This window comes from Miscanthus floridulus, chromosome 1 (genome assembly GCF_019320115.1).
Source record: "Miscanthus floridulus cultivar M001 chromosome 1, ASM1932011v1, whole genome shotgun sequence".
Taxonomy (NCBI): domain Eukaryota; kingdom Viridiplantae; phylum Streptophyta; class Magnoliopsida; order Poales; family Poaceae; genus Miscanthus; species Miscanthus floridulus.
Window position 1 is genome coordinate 46,513,775 of NC_089580.1, and position 14,274 is coordinate 46,528,048.

The following is a 14,274-nucleotide window of genomic DNA, read 5'->3' on the forward strand; positions in this document are numbered from 1 at the left end:
TACTCCTGTCAAATTCAAGTGCCATTGGTTTGATCCTGGACGAACAAGACGGACCCCTCATCTTGGGCTAGTCGAGATTAGGCATGATTCTGTCTATAAAGGAAAAGATATCTATATTGTGGCTCAACAGGCCGTGCAGGTGTATCATACGCCATACGCGTGCCAAGACAAAGACCATCTTAAGGGTTGGTCTATTGTGCATCAGGTATCTTCGCACAGTAAACTACCTGTTCCAAACGATGAAGATTACACCTTCGACACAAACACATATGATGGAGAGTTCTATCAAGCAGATGGGCTACAAGGGAGCTTTGAGATAGTCTTACCTAGTGTGACGACTGCCATGGAAGTAGACAATGAAATGGTTGATGACGAGGACCCTGGAGATGTAGTGCTAAATCCGAAGGACATTCAAATGCTTGAGCGATTCCATTTAGGCAGAGACAATGAAGAAGACACAGAACCTTCGGATAGTGTTGCCCATTTGGACAATTTTGACAGTGATGATGAGACCTATGACCCCAATCATGAAGATTATTCCTAAACCATGAAATACTATGTTTTTTTATTAAATTTTGTTATGTTTATTCATTTTGAACTATTTGACATGTATGTACTAACGCTTGTTGTTCATTCTTTGTACATTGCAAGTGACAGAACAAAGATGGTGGGCAACCGTTCACCGAGGCAGGTGCTCTCGGTGTATCAGAGGCTACGCCCTCCTGATGGAGGCAAGGGAACATCTTCGCCCCTAGTGGCATGAGCAGGCCCGGTTTGCCCCAGCACGGGGAGGGGGAGGGGGAGGGGGAGGGGTCAGGGTCGCCCTAGGAGGGACCCGCCTCCTCCCTCGGCTCTCGACCAGCCGGAGGACCCGTCTCCTACCCTGGAGGACCATGTGGCGGCCACGGGCATGACCATAGACACTCCGTCGGGGGACGAGGGGACTCAGCAGACGGAGCACAGTTCTACTCAGTCGGCTCCCTACCTACGAGGTCCCACAAGCCTTCCTTCGGTTCCACTTCCTGACCGACGCCCACTGGTTCGTCCTGTGGGAAGAAGGTAAGTGACTATAGATGTTATCACTAGTACTTCATATGATACATTGAAAATCAAAAGAGAAGCTGATAATTTTTCTTAATCACTTATGCAGGGGCTGGCTAGTTCTGTCGGGTGCTCTTGACCCCCCCCCCGCACCCCCACTACCGTCCTGGGATGTCTGTGCAGGAAACACTTCCTCGGCCTTGTGGACTTGAAAGAGGGGAGGTGGGAGCTGGCCTGGTCGTGGGACAGGTACAAGCTCGGCTCGGATGACAAGCAGGACAACAAGCAGGAGCGGGTTTTGGTGGACTTTTGGGTAAGTGTCTCACAACATAGCTCAATACATCTCCTCCATTGGTTAAGTCTTTTATTGAAATAATGAACGGATACATCGTGTTTGTATGCAGAGGTACTTCAAGGCCGAAGAAGATCAAGAGACCCTGGCGGATTAGACGGCACACAGAGCTTATAAGAAGTATGTCGGCGACATGATTCACGAGGCGCGACTCCAGGCCCACGTCGACTACTACAGGTCCATCAAGAAAGAACCCCTCAACAAAACCGGCGCAAGAAATGTGGCGCTGACCAAGGAGCAGTACCTTCAGGTAGGTGAATAATATTGATTCATTTTGAGATTTAGTAGGTCCAGAATTGATCTTCTTATATGTCAAACACTTGATGTGTAGGTGCCGGCCTCATGGTGCACGTCGCATAGATCGGCATGGTCGAGGATCGTGGACAGGTACCTTGACCCGGCATACATCGCAAAGCATGAGCAAGGCAAGCGGAAGCGGGCACTGAGGACCAGTCCAACTCACCACCAAGGGAGCCACAACCTCCCCGCATTCAAGCGGGCACTTGTACGAGATGTCATTTATCTATTCTAACGCTCAATTTTGCCTGATTTCTAATCATCTTGCCGTCTTTCTCACAGGAGGTGGCACACCCGGACGTGCTGGTGTCGGAGTTTGGGGCATGGGCTGTGTCCCACATGGGCCCAGTGAAATCCGGTGTTGTCTTCAACCCGGATGCCACTTCCCAGGCTTACTCTGACCCGAGCGTCCACGCTAAGGTCAGAGACTACGCGGAGGCGATTAGGGCGCTCCGTGGCTCAGATCACAATCTGAGCACTGAGCCCCTTGAGACAGAGGTGATCGTGAGGCTGGGGCAAGGCAGGAAGCATGGGCGGTTGTGGATTGCAGACGGCGCAGACTCCTTGAGCTCTGCACCCTCTCTCTCCGACATGAGGGCACAGAGCACGGCCAGAAGCCTTCCCATACGTGCACGGCCTACTCCAACACTATCGCGGGTCGACGAACTTCAGGTAATTCTGGTTTCACTCGTCGTATATTGAACGTTACACACATTGATCAGATTTGCAATACTGAAACATGTGATTGAAACACTGCTGGCTGAGTTGGCAGAGACAAGGGAGACGCAAGCGCACCTGACCGCAGAGCTAGAGGCCACGAACAAGCAGATGGCGGACATGTATCAGATCATGCAAACCATCGGGCAAGCATCGGGTGTCCAAGTGCAGTTGCCAGCTCCAGCTCCGGTTCGACACTTCACTCCTGTGAGTATGAAAGTTTAATGCGTTCGTGCCGTTGGGATTGTTGGCCTTCGTGCCATTGTGATTTTCGGCCTTCGTGCCGTTGTGATTGTCGGCCTTCATGCCGTTGTTTCTTGCAGGTTGGAAACCTCCCCGTGCAGGGGAGGTGCTGCCGAAATTTTCAATTTTGAGTCTAACACATGCAATCTCTTCTCTTTTGTGCAACCTCCGTCGGCGGGTTCAAACAATCCCGCTACCGTGTCACCGGCGGCTGATCGCGTCAACCCTTCACCGCAGTTCGGTCCTTCACCACAGTCCGGGGGGCCACACCTGCAGTCTCCGTCGCCGCAGTATGGATGTTGAACTTTGTGATGTTGAACTTGTAATAATAAACTTGTGGTGTTGAACTTTGGTGCATTTATGATGAATTTTCGATGAATTTATTAAATATGCGTATGCTTGTGATATATAATGCATGTTGGTGATATAGATGTGATGATTGATGTATATATATATATTGTCTGTTACAATGGAATGTAAAAAAATTGTAATTCTCGGGGTCTTTGCCGAGTGCCATGGGCAAGGCACTCGGCAAAGATTTTTTTTTAAAAAAAATTTCTTTGCCGAGTGCCTTGCCGCGGCACTCGGCAATGTATTTTTTTAATAAAAAATTCAGAAATTCTTTGTCGAGTGCCTAAACAGGTGCACTCGGCAAAGAAATTATTTTAAAAAAATAAAAAAAACGCTTTGCCGAGCGCCTAAAAAGGGGCACTCGGCAAAGTAATTTTTTTTAAAAAAATAATAAAAAATTTGCCGAGTGCTGAGTCGGGCACTCGGCAAAATAACCGTTAACGACCGGCGCCGCAACGGCCGAAAATATTTTGTCGAGTGCCGCCCCAAGCACTCGGCAAAATTTTAATTGTTTTGCCGAATGCCCGAATAAAAAACACTCGGCAAAGACCATTTGCCGAGCGGACTTTGCCGAGTGCAAAGAGCTCTTTGCCGAGTGTAAAAACACTCGGCAAAGCCGCGGCCTCCCGTAGTGTAAGGAACCGTTATTTTACAGGAAATTTGTACATACATAAATTATGTGCAACAAGCTAAGGATGTACAGGAACCACGGTGGGACTGCAACACGGCAAGCTAGCTAAGCCCAAGCACCTACACAGATACGTACATAGATGCACTCTTTAAGTCGTGGGCGGCGCCGTCCTCCTCGACGGGACCGGGACCGGGACGTCGTCCTTGGTTGGACATTGGAGAACGGCTTTAGCCTGGCGAATCGAGAAAAAGAAAATGTATCTACTCACGGTCACGGATATGGACTGCCAGCGAAAACGATGCACGAGAAAGAATTGACAGACGCGAAAAGAGACCAAAATGAAAGCTTCTTCAATGACTCAATTATTATGTCTCCGAACCGATCTAGCAGAGGATTACGTCAGACTTACTCCAAGATAGTAGTACCAACGAGACCGAGTGTAACACCCAAAGGCAGTGTTCGACTGGCTGGTTAGTTTCTTTTTTTTAGCCAGAGCAGTATTTTTTTCTCATAAAATTTCAGCATACACAGTAAATTCTATCATGAACAGTACTGGATTAATACCAACCAAACACTGCCAAAAAATTTGCAACATCTTAAAAATTGGTGAATTGGATTTATTTATGCATTAGTGTGTGCATGTACCATAGAAAAATAATAAATTTTATCAAATTAAAATCAAATATAAGGTCTACATACGTGCATACATGCTGCTGCATATTTATTTTTGTGCTGAGTGGATTGATTCAAAATTTAAAAGGAATTCAAAGTCTAATTCAAAATTGCTTTGGAAATTAGAAAAGGAAAATAAAAAGGTTTTCTTCCTCCCTTCTCGTTTTTGGCCTCCTCCCGCCTCTCTTCTTCATTCCGCGCGGCCCGCTTAGCTTCACCCAGCAGCCTAGTGCAACCGCCTCTCCTCTCCCCTCTCTCCTCTCGCTGAGAGCTTGGGCCCGCATGTCAGGGTTATCCCCTTCCTCCAGCGCGTGTCCAAGCCGGACACTAAGCTCGTCTTCGCCTCCGCCACGCCCGCGTCTTAGCGTGCTGCCCACGCTGCTCCGCCCTCATAAATAGCACCCGTGCCATGCCGCTCTCCTACCTAATCTTAGAGCCAGCGCCGCCCTCGCTTGTGCTCCACGCCGATGCCAAACCCTAGCAGCTCGAGCCACCGCCGTCGCCGTCCGCCTCACCGAGCGACCCACTGCCGTAGTCCCGCCCTCACTGACGAAAACTCCCTTGGTGAGCTCACTTTGATCTCCTCTCTCTCCCCGTGCCCTTGCTTCGCTTAGTGGTGGTCCGTAGGCCCTAAACCGCGAACGTCAGCGAGCTCCTCGCCGTCTTCCATGGAGGTCCGCCATGCCCGGCCCTGTTCCAGCGACCGCGCTCTCTCTCTCTCCCCCTCCCGATCTGATCTCCACCCTCTGTTTAAGATGCGATGGCCCAGATTCAACGATACCTCTTCAGTTGGCAAACTTTTAAAAGAGCCCCTAAGTTTTATTGAAATAGAACCCGCACTCCATAGCATATTCCCATAATACATTTTCTCTTTCTGAAAGTGTAGTTTCCCTCTGTTAGATCCAAAATACGTTTTCATCTATTTACAGTTTTGCCACTAATCTTGTTTTACTCATAAAATTTTCGTTTTAACTCCGATTTGATCCGTTCAAATTGCGTTAGGTTCGTAATTAAGTAATCTACATGTTCATACTACTGTTAAGCATGTTTTTAACTTTTAAAATTTGAGGTTATATTTAATCTATTATTTTATTAAAGGAAATCTTGTTTAATTCACAACTTCTCCTTTTTAGCTCCGATTTTTGTGATCTTCGCGTCTGTGTATTTATAGCAAGATGTAGATTCGTTTTACAAACTTTTCATCTTGACTTTATGCTGATTGGTGTACTGTTCTAATCTATAGCTTTTGTTTGCTTTGCATGATTGCTTCTGGATGCTTGTATGTTGCTCTGGTTATCGAGTATAGACGGTGAGCAATTCGTGGGTGATCAAGAGTACTATTTTAACGAGTAGTGTCAGCAAGAGCACTTTGTTCAAGGCAATTATAGCATGGGATTATCCTTGTTTCCTATTAATTTTAATACATTTAATTCATGTTGCATGTGTCACCTTGATAGGGATTCCCTAGAATTGAACTTATACCTTGTCTCGTATGGGATTTGCATTGGGTAGCTTTGCTAGTGCTCAATTAAACCATGATCTTGTAACTTGACTAATGGTATATATAATAAACATTAAAATAAGACTTTTTAGCAACTTGGGAACAGAGGATGGAGTGTTTAGCTACTTCCTAAACGCTTCAGATTTCTCTTCCTAAGGACTTATCTGTAAGTGATCATCCGGGACTTATAGTATAGCTGTGAGGGCTACATGGCTCTGGCTTTAGCTCAGTATGAGGACCTTTTCTAGCTTGTTAGTGGTTACCTTTATTAGCGTAAGAATAGCTTGACTAATCGGGTATAGGACAACCTCTACTCTTATGTGTATAGCCGTGATGGAATTGTGCCATTCAATAGGGGGTTCCTATATCTGTTTGCCAAGTGAATCTAATGGCCCTAACGTGTTAGACAAACCTTTAAAAGGCTTCATAGTGAACCTTGTCTGCTCACATTGGAAGTGTTTTGGGAGTAATTAACCCGGACATATGGGTATCATGACTCAGAGTGAAAGTCTACAACCTCTGTAGAGTGTAAAACTAGTATATCAGCCGTGCTTACGGTCACAAGCGGTCTTGGAACCCTTATGGAATAGATGACCACTAAGACTTATCTATTTATGCTACTCATTATTCTTGTTTACATTGATCATGTGTTTACTATGGGATTAAAACAACTTGTTGCTACTCTTATGCTAAAACTGTGACAACTAAAAGCTGAATGGTGTTAAACCTGTGTCAAGCCTTTTGAGCCTCATGAACCCCATGTTACACTTGTTGAGTACAACACATACTTACGCTTGTTTATTTTTATTATTTGGATAAAAATCCTAGATGGGTAACAGATGGCTATGATAATGACGACTTTCCTGAGGATTACTAGACTTGTGGTCAACCAGTTGACGTCCCTGTGATATGGAGCTTCCGCGAGAGATTTTTTTCTTTATACTACCGCTACATTTATGTGAAGACTCTATCTTATTATACGTGAGATAATAAACACTTGTGATGATACTATCTATAATTTATCGGCTTATGTGTGTGACTGATCTCTGGGCGCACATAAGATTTTGCATCCCATTTTATCCTTAAAATTGGGTGTGACAGATTGGTATCAGAGCCGTGTTAACTGTAGACGCAAGCCTAGTTAGCAATGGTCGTTTTAGCTTCTTTTGCTTCACTCATTTCCTGCTTCCCATCTCACCCTTGTTATTTGCTAAATTTTATGCTTCTTTTGCCTCACTCTGTTATGAAAATTATTGCTTCTAATCTAACTAAATTTAATTCTATAGATGCCTTGTGCCAAAAAGACCGCTCGTATCAGCACCGGAGGCTACTACCCGCCTCGTGGCTTATATGAGTCCATCGAGCCACATGAGGAGGAGGAACCCCAGGAGGAAGAAGTTGACTCATCAGCACCTACACCTACGTCTGGGCCATTCCAAGAAGAACCCGAAGAAGAAGAAGAATCCAAAGAAATGGAGGTTGTTGTATTGTCTGATGATGATGGGGAGGAGGACGTCGTTCAAGAAGATCAGCCTACCCCTACCATGGGATGGACTACAAAGATCTGGTACAAGCTGGGGTGTGAATCCTCTGTCTCGCACCACCGACATATGGGGATTCTTCAGACCTACTACGTTGATTAGGACGTAGCTGTGGAGTATGTCTGCAACGAGCATACTCACCCTCTGGAGGATACTTATTGGAAGCACAGGGTGTGCATCTCCATCCGAGATGGAGAGAAGGAATCATACTAGCTGGACTCGAACTATGCGCATCATGCTCATTGTGTCACCATGGAAGATAGCATAGAAGATGCAGCCGCTATAGTCTGCATGGGTCTTCATGGTCGTCGCTTTGATGATATGAAGGAAGATCAATATCGCTTCCTCCCTCACCAACACCCTAACTTGGGAGGGACAATAATGGACTCTAAAGGCATGGAGCCCACTACTTAAGTGATGGTGTACTATGATTATTGTGGGGGTATTAACCCCTATACCCTTACGGCTAGGCTTGGGCCGGCCCAGATCAGGGGGTTCGGTCCACTAGAAGATGACGTGCGGCCCAGTCAACCTGTTCGGAGTCCCGCGCAAGGAGTCAAAGCAGATTTGGAGATCAAGCAATATCCTGGTTGGTTAGAATAGGAATTCTTATCTGGCCACCTATGGCAATTGTAACTGGCTAGGATTAGTTTCTAGATCTGTAACCCTGTCCCCCGGACTATATAAGGCGGGCAGGGACCCCCTCTAAAAAATATCTCTCATTGACATATAGCAATACAATCAGACGCAGGACGTAGGTATTACGCCTTCTTGGCGGTCGAACCTGGATAAAACCTCGTGTCTGTCTTGTGTCATCATCTTGTTTGTGGCTTGCGCATCTGTCTGCCGACAATCTACTACCTTGGGCATACCCCTAGGTAGACTACCGACCATATTTCGTCGACAGTGGCACGCCAAGTAGGGGGTATGCGTACTGCTCTCCAAGCGAACAAGATGGTCATCATCCCCGGCTCCATGGCTACACCGAACGGCCTCACGTTCACCATTGGTCAGATCACCTGGACCATCGGCTCCGACGACTTCATCGCCATGACCACGGAGGAGGCGCAGATTCAATCTGCGTCGACCGCTGCTTCACCTGCATCGGCTACGGCTCCGACCATGGTGGGTACGGCTCCGACCACGGTGGATACGGCTCCGACCACGGTGGATCTGGCTCCGACCATGGTACATCTGGCTTCGACCACGCCCGCATCTTCTTCAGCCATGCTGACAACCATCATCCGCTTCCTCACTACAAAGGGAAGCAGATCGACAACACCGACCTGCTCGACTCCATCGATTAGGTCGGCACCAAACTTGCTGAAACCCTAGCTCTGGTAAGTTTGATTCAAAGTCAACCTAGTGAGCAGGTAACCGCAACCCACAATAGATCTACCCGACCAGCTTGGGCCAGTCGTCCTGCATGACTCGGTACAGATCTCATGGTCACATCTACTCCTGAAGGGCGCTCCGCTCATCGCCGGCCAGCCTCCGTGATGGGTCTCCGGCTCTCCGAGCGTGAAGCCTCGACGGAGAACTACTAGGCCTAGCCCTACGGCCTATGAAACACTGCCTCCAACTATGCGTACGATATACAACGCTGCTCGGATCTATGTTTTATACATCGACCTCGGCCGAAGCCACGCAACTTCGTCAACATGATTCGGATTGAGGATTATCAAGAAGGATCCATCCACACAGTCCAAGAGGGTGACTCTAGCTCCTCATCTGGCATTGCATCTAATGCCTCCATCCACACCGAGCTCTAGCATCACGACAATGAAGGCGTCGAATACGATCTGGATATCCCAGACCACGCCCCGGGGTTCCCACAATTCCCGTCTTTCCCACCAAGGCGAGGGGATTTAATCAATGTTGTCAGTAATGACAAACCACCAGCAGTTGGCAAAACAGAACAAGAACGGATTGCACGCGAAGCACGCAATATTGACCGGTTTAATCGCCGACAAATTGAAGCCGAAGCAGAAGAGGAGGCATGACGCATAAGGGTCCAGCCACGTGACCTCAACAATGCCTTCGACAGGGTGGGGGACAAATAGGTCTTTAGGACTCCAAGCACCAACGTAGCCATTGCTATGGCGACAATGCAACGGCTACCCAAAACCCTAGAAACCCAGGCAGTTTGCGATGATATACAAGCTTACCTGATGGCTGCTATGGCCTAGACCGCAGAGATTGTAAATCAAGCCCGGGCTCCATCCATCTCAGTCGAATCAAGCCACAGCCGCCAGTACTCAAGTCGCTCATAGCCACCCAACCAACATGGATCGCGCAACAACAACCCGTCAGACAACCGTCAAGGCGGAAACAGTGGCCATGATGGTGGTCGGGATGACAGCCGCCGTCGGGAGGACAACCGCCGCGACGTTTGGGACGACAACCGCCAAGACAACCATGATAATCGCCGTGATAACCACGGTCATAGGGTTAATCAGGATGGCAACCGAGATCGCCGTGATGGCAATAATGATCTCCACCATTACCTCGGAGGATGTGATCTGCGTGATCGCATCAACCAAAGAGCCAACGATTGTGCATCCCACGAAAGCTATCACCGTATGGAATATGATACTACCCATGGCCCACCGGGTTTGAAGTAGTTTACTCCGCACCTTCGCCAAGTCATATGGCCTAAGAACTTCAAGCTCAAAAAACTTCAGAAGTACGACGGCAAGGAGAACCCCAAATTATGGGTCATGCTCTATGAAACTGCGTGCAGATCAGCCATGGCTAACGAGCATGTCATGTCTAACTACTTCCCAGTCGATGTTGGCCATGCAGGTCACCAATGGCTGGTCAGCTTGCCGGCGAACTACTTTGATTCTTGGCAAGAGCTCAAGCAAGCCTTCATCGACAACTTCTTTGCTACTTGCGAGCAACCCGGCAACAATACGATCTGCAGCGGATTTGAGATTGGAAAGATGAGCCACTGCACGAGTACGTCCGGCATTTCTCGGAGATGCACATCAAGGTCCCGTCAATCTCCAATAATGAGGCAATCGAGGCTTTCATCACTGGCCTCCGCTTCCACGATGCCCAAAGGGACAAGCTCCTCTGCAAGAGACCTAAATCAGTCACAGCGCTCCTAGCCACCGCTAAAAAATATGCGGACGCCGACGACGCTAAAAAGATAATTATCGAAGAAGCAGCAAGGGTTCCACGCTCCAACCACCCCCCACACCGCGACGACTACCGCAGCAACCATGGTCGGAATGACAATTTTGACCGCCACAACCAGCGCAACGACTCCCGCGACCACCGCGACCAACGTAATCAGCGGTGTAACCGCCGTGACGATTACAGGGGCAAGCGTGCTTGGGAAGACGACGGTGAGGTCAACACCGTCAAAAAAGGTGGCGGACGTCATAACTATGAAGAAGACTATGCCAAAGCATTAAAAGGGCCCTGCCAGCTCCATCCCAAGTCAAACCATACCATGGAGAATTGCCGCATTCTCAAGTCTATCTACACGCATCAACAGGCTCCGGATACGTCCGACAAGCCTAACAACGCAGGGGAACAGTGCAACGAGGACAATGACGATGAAGACGCAGATTCCCGTCATAAGTACGTCAAGCCAACCGATCGTGTGCACACCATCATTGGAGGCAAAGTGTCCATCGAGACCAAACGAGAACGCAAGCTGCTCGCCTGCGCTTGCTTGAACATGGCCAACACCGACAACCTCATCATCGATCCGCGGCTCCCTCCTTGGTCTCACCGCGAGATCTCCTTCAGCAGAAAGAACCAATGGGCCGTAATACCTGAGCCAGGATGTTTTCCTCTGGTCCTCGATCCTTGTATCAACAAGGTTTAGTTTGACAGGGTGCTGATTGATGGCGGCAGCTCCATCGATATACTATTCAAGAACAGTCCGCCAGCCCTGAAGATAACCCAAGCGGATCTCAAGCCATACGAGGCATAGTTCTGGGGTGTTCTCCCCAGACAGAGATCTACACCTCTCAGACAGATCACGCTACCTGTGCAATTTGGGACCCCGGACCACTTCCGCACTGACTACGTCAACTTCGTGGTCGCTGACTTTGACGGCACCTACCATGCTATCTTGGGTCGACCATCGCTCACCAAGTTCATGGCCATACCTCATTACAGGTATCTGGTGCTCAAGATGCCTACCGAGAAAGGAGTTCTAACCCTTAGGGGCAACGTATACGTAGCTTATACCTATGAGGACAACAGCTTCAAAATAGCAGAGGCTCACGACCTCTCTATTCGCATGGCCGAGACCATGCTCGACGCCAAGAAGACCTCGGCCGACCACCTGGAGATCCCAAAGCTCGAGGCTCCATGCAAGAACATCAAGTCCAAGGAGCACAAGGTGATCCAGCTGGTTGACGGTGATCCCAGCAAAACGGCCCTTATTGAGGCCAACCTAGATCCCAAATAGGAAGATGCGCTTGTCAGGTTCTTGAGGAGCAACATGGATGTGTTCGCATAGAAACCTGCTGACATGCCCGGTGTACCTTGGAACTTGATCGAGCACTCCTTGAATGTCAACGGCACGGCCAAACCTATCAAGCAGAAGCTATGACGGTTCGCTCGTGACAAGAAGGAGGCGATTAGGGTAGAAGTTACATGGCTTTTGGTAGCCAGATTCATCAAAGAAGTGTATCATCCAGAGTGGTTAGCCAACCCGGTTCTTGTACGCAAAAAGAATAATGAATGGAGAATGTGCGTTGATTACACTAATCTCAACAAACACTGCCCTAAGGACCCCTTCGGCTTACCTCACATAGACAAGGTCGTAGATTCAACCGCCGGTTGTGAGCTGCTTTCCTTTCTCGATTGCTACTCTGGTTATCACCAGATCGCTCTCAAAAAGGACGACTAGATCAAGACATCTTTTATCACGCCTTTCGGCGTCTACTATTACACGACCATGTCGTTCGGGGTCAAGAACACTGGGGCTACCTACCAACGCGCCATACTGGCCTGCCTCAAAGACGAGATAAAAGACGACTTCGTCGAGGCTTATGTTGATGATGTAGTTGTCAAAACCAAGGAAGCACATACCCTTGTTGACAACCTGGAACGCACCTTTGTAGCCCTTAATACATTCTAGTAGAAATTAAACCCAAAAAGTGCATCTTTGGTGTTCCTTCTGGTATATTGCTTGGCAACGTTGTCAGTTACGACGGCATACGCCCTAACCCAGAGAAAGTCAAAGCTGTCTTAGACATGAAGCCGCCCAAAAAGGTGAAGGATGTCTAGAAGCTTATCGGATGCATGGCTGCCCTCAGTCGTTTCATATCAAGATTAGGAGAAAAAGGACTACCGTTTTTCAAACTACTCAAAGCATCCGAGAAGTTTGAGTGGTCGGAGGAAGCAGACGCTGCCTTCACCCAGCTGAAACAATACCTTACATCACCTCTGGTCCTCACTGCTCCTAGAGAAGATGAAACTCTCCTACTTTACATTGCGGCAACTAATCGGGTGGTCTCCACTACCATGGTGGTCGAGCGTGACGAGCCTAGCCATGCCTACAAGGTACATCGACCAATTTATTTCATCAGTGAGGTACTTAATGAATCCAAGACTAGGTACCCACAGATTCAGAAACTGATCTATGCCATACTGATAACATTCCGAAAGTTGAAACATTACTTCGACGAATATCGTGTGGTCGTCATGACCGAGTACCCTCTGGGAGACATCATTCGCAATAAGGACGCAAACGGGCACATCATCAAATGGGCAATGGAGCTATGCCCTTTCTTCTTGGAATTTGCAAGCCGTACTATAATCAAGTCTCAGGCACTTGTCGATTTCATTATCGAGTGGACAGACTTAAGCACGCCTGCCTCTCAGGGGCCCGATGAGTATTGGAAGATGTACTTCGATGGCTCTCTCAACATCGACGGTGTAGGAGCAGGAGTTCTTTTCGTGTCACCATCCAAGGAGCAGCTCCGGTACGTCCTCAGGATTTATTTCCCAGCATCTAATAACGCCGCTGAGTATGAAGCATGCCTACATGGTTTGCACATTATGGTCGAGCTTGGTGTTAAACATCTCTATGTCTATGGAGACTCAACTCTGGTCATCAACCAACTCAACAAGGACTGGGACACGACCAGCGAAAAGATGGATGCATACTACAAATCGATCAGAAAGCTGGAAGGCAAATTCTATGGCATCGAGTACACACATGGTCCAGGACAAAAATCAAGCAGCAGATGCGCTGTCAAAGTTAGGATCATCCCGAGCCAAAGTCCCACATGGTGTATTCATCCAAGACCTGCCCACGCCTTCCATTGAAGAGGAAGATCCCACGGTCGACAAGCCTCTAGACCAGCAATTGGTGGCTATGGTTCCAGCATCGAGCACCACCGAGCCACCTTCGACCACTCATGAGCCCGACTAGAGAGTACCTTTCATCAAGTACTTGACAGATGGTAGCGGTTACACTGATTGGACAGAAAATGAGTGCCTGATGCGTTGCAGTAAGCAGTATCTACTCGTCGATGGCAAGTTATGGCGCAAGAACGCAAAGGAGGAAATCTTGATGAAGTGTATAACCCAGGAGGATGGCGAACATCTCCTAGACCAAATCCACTCTGGCTCCTGCGGCAACCATGCGGCCTCAAGAATGTTGGTCGGCAAGGCTTTCCGAGCAGGGTTCTATTGGCCGTCAGCGGTAGCCGATGTAGAGAAGCTAGTCCGCCACTGTGAAGGTTGTCAGTTCTTCGCCAAGAGAATCCATGTACCAGCACATGAGATCTAGACAATACCAGCCTCTTGGCCCTTCGCATGCTGGGGACTAGATATGATCGGGCCCTTCAAACTGGCTCCTGGGAAATTTACATGTGTCTTTGTGCTGATCGACAAATTTTCTAAGTGGATAGAGTACATGCCTCTGGTACAGGCATCCTCAGAAAAGGCTATC

At 48.2% G+C, this 14,274-nt stretch overlaps 1 pseudogene; it reads left to right on the forward strand.

Annotated features, from left to right (window-relative positions):
- LOC136456144 (cytochrome P450 87A3-like) overlaps positions 1–14,274 on the forward strand; it is a 39,824-nt pseudogene that overhangs the window by 18,553 nt on the left and 6,997 nt on the right.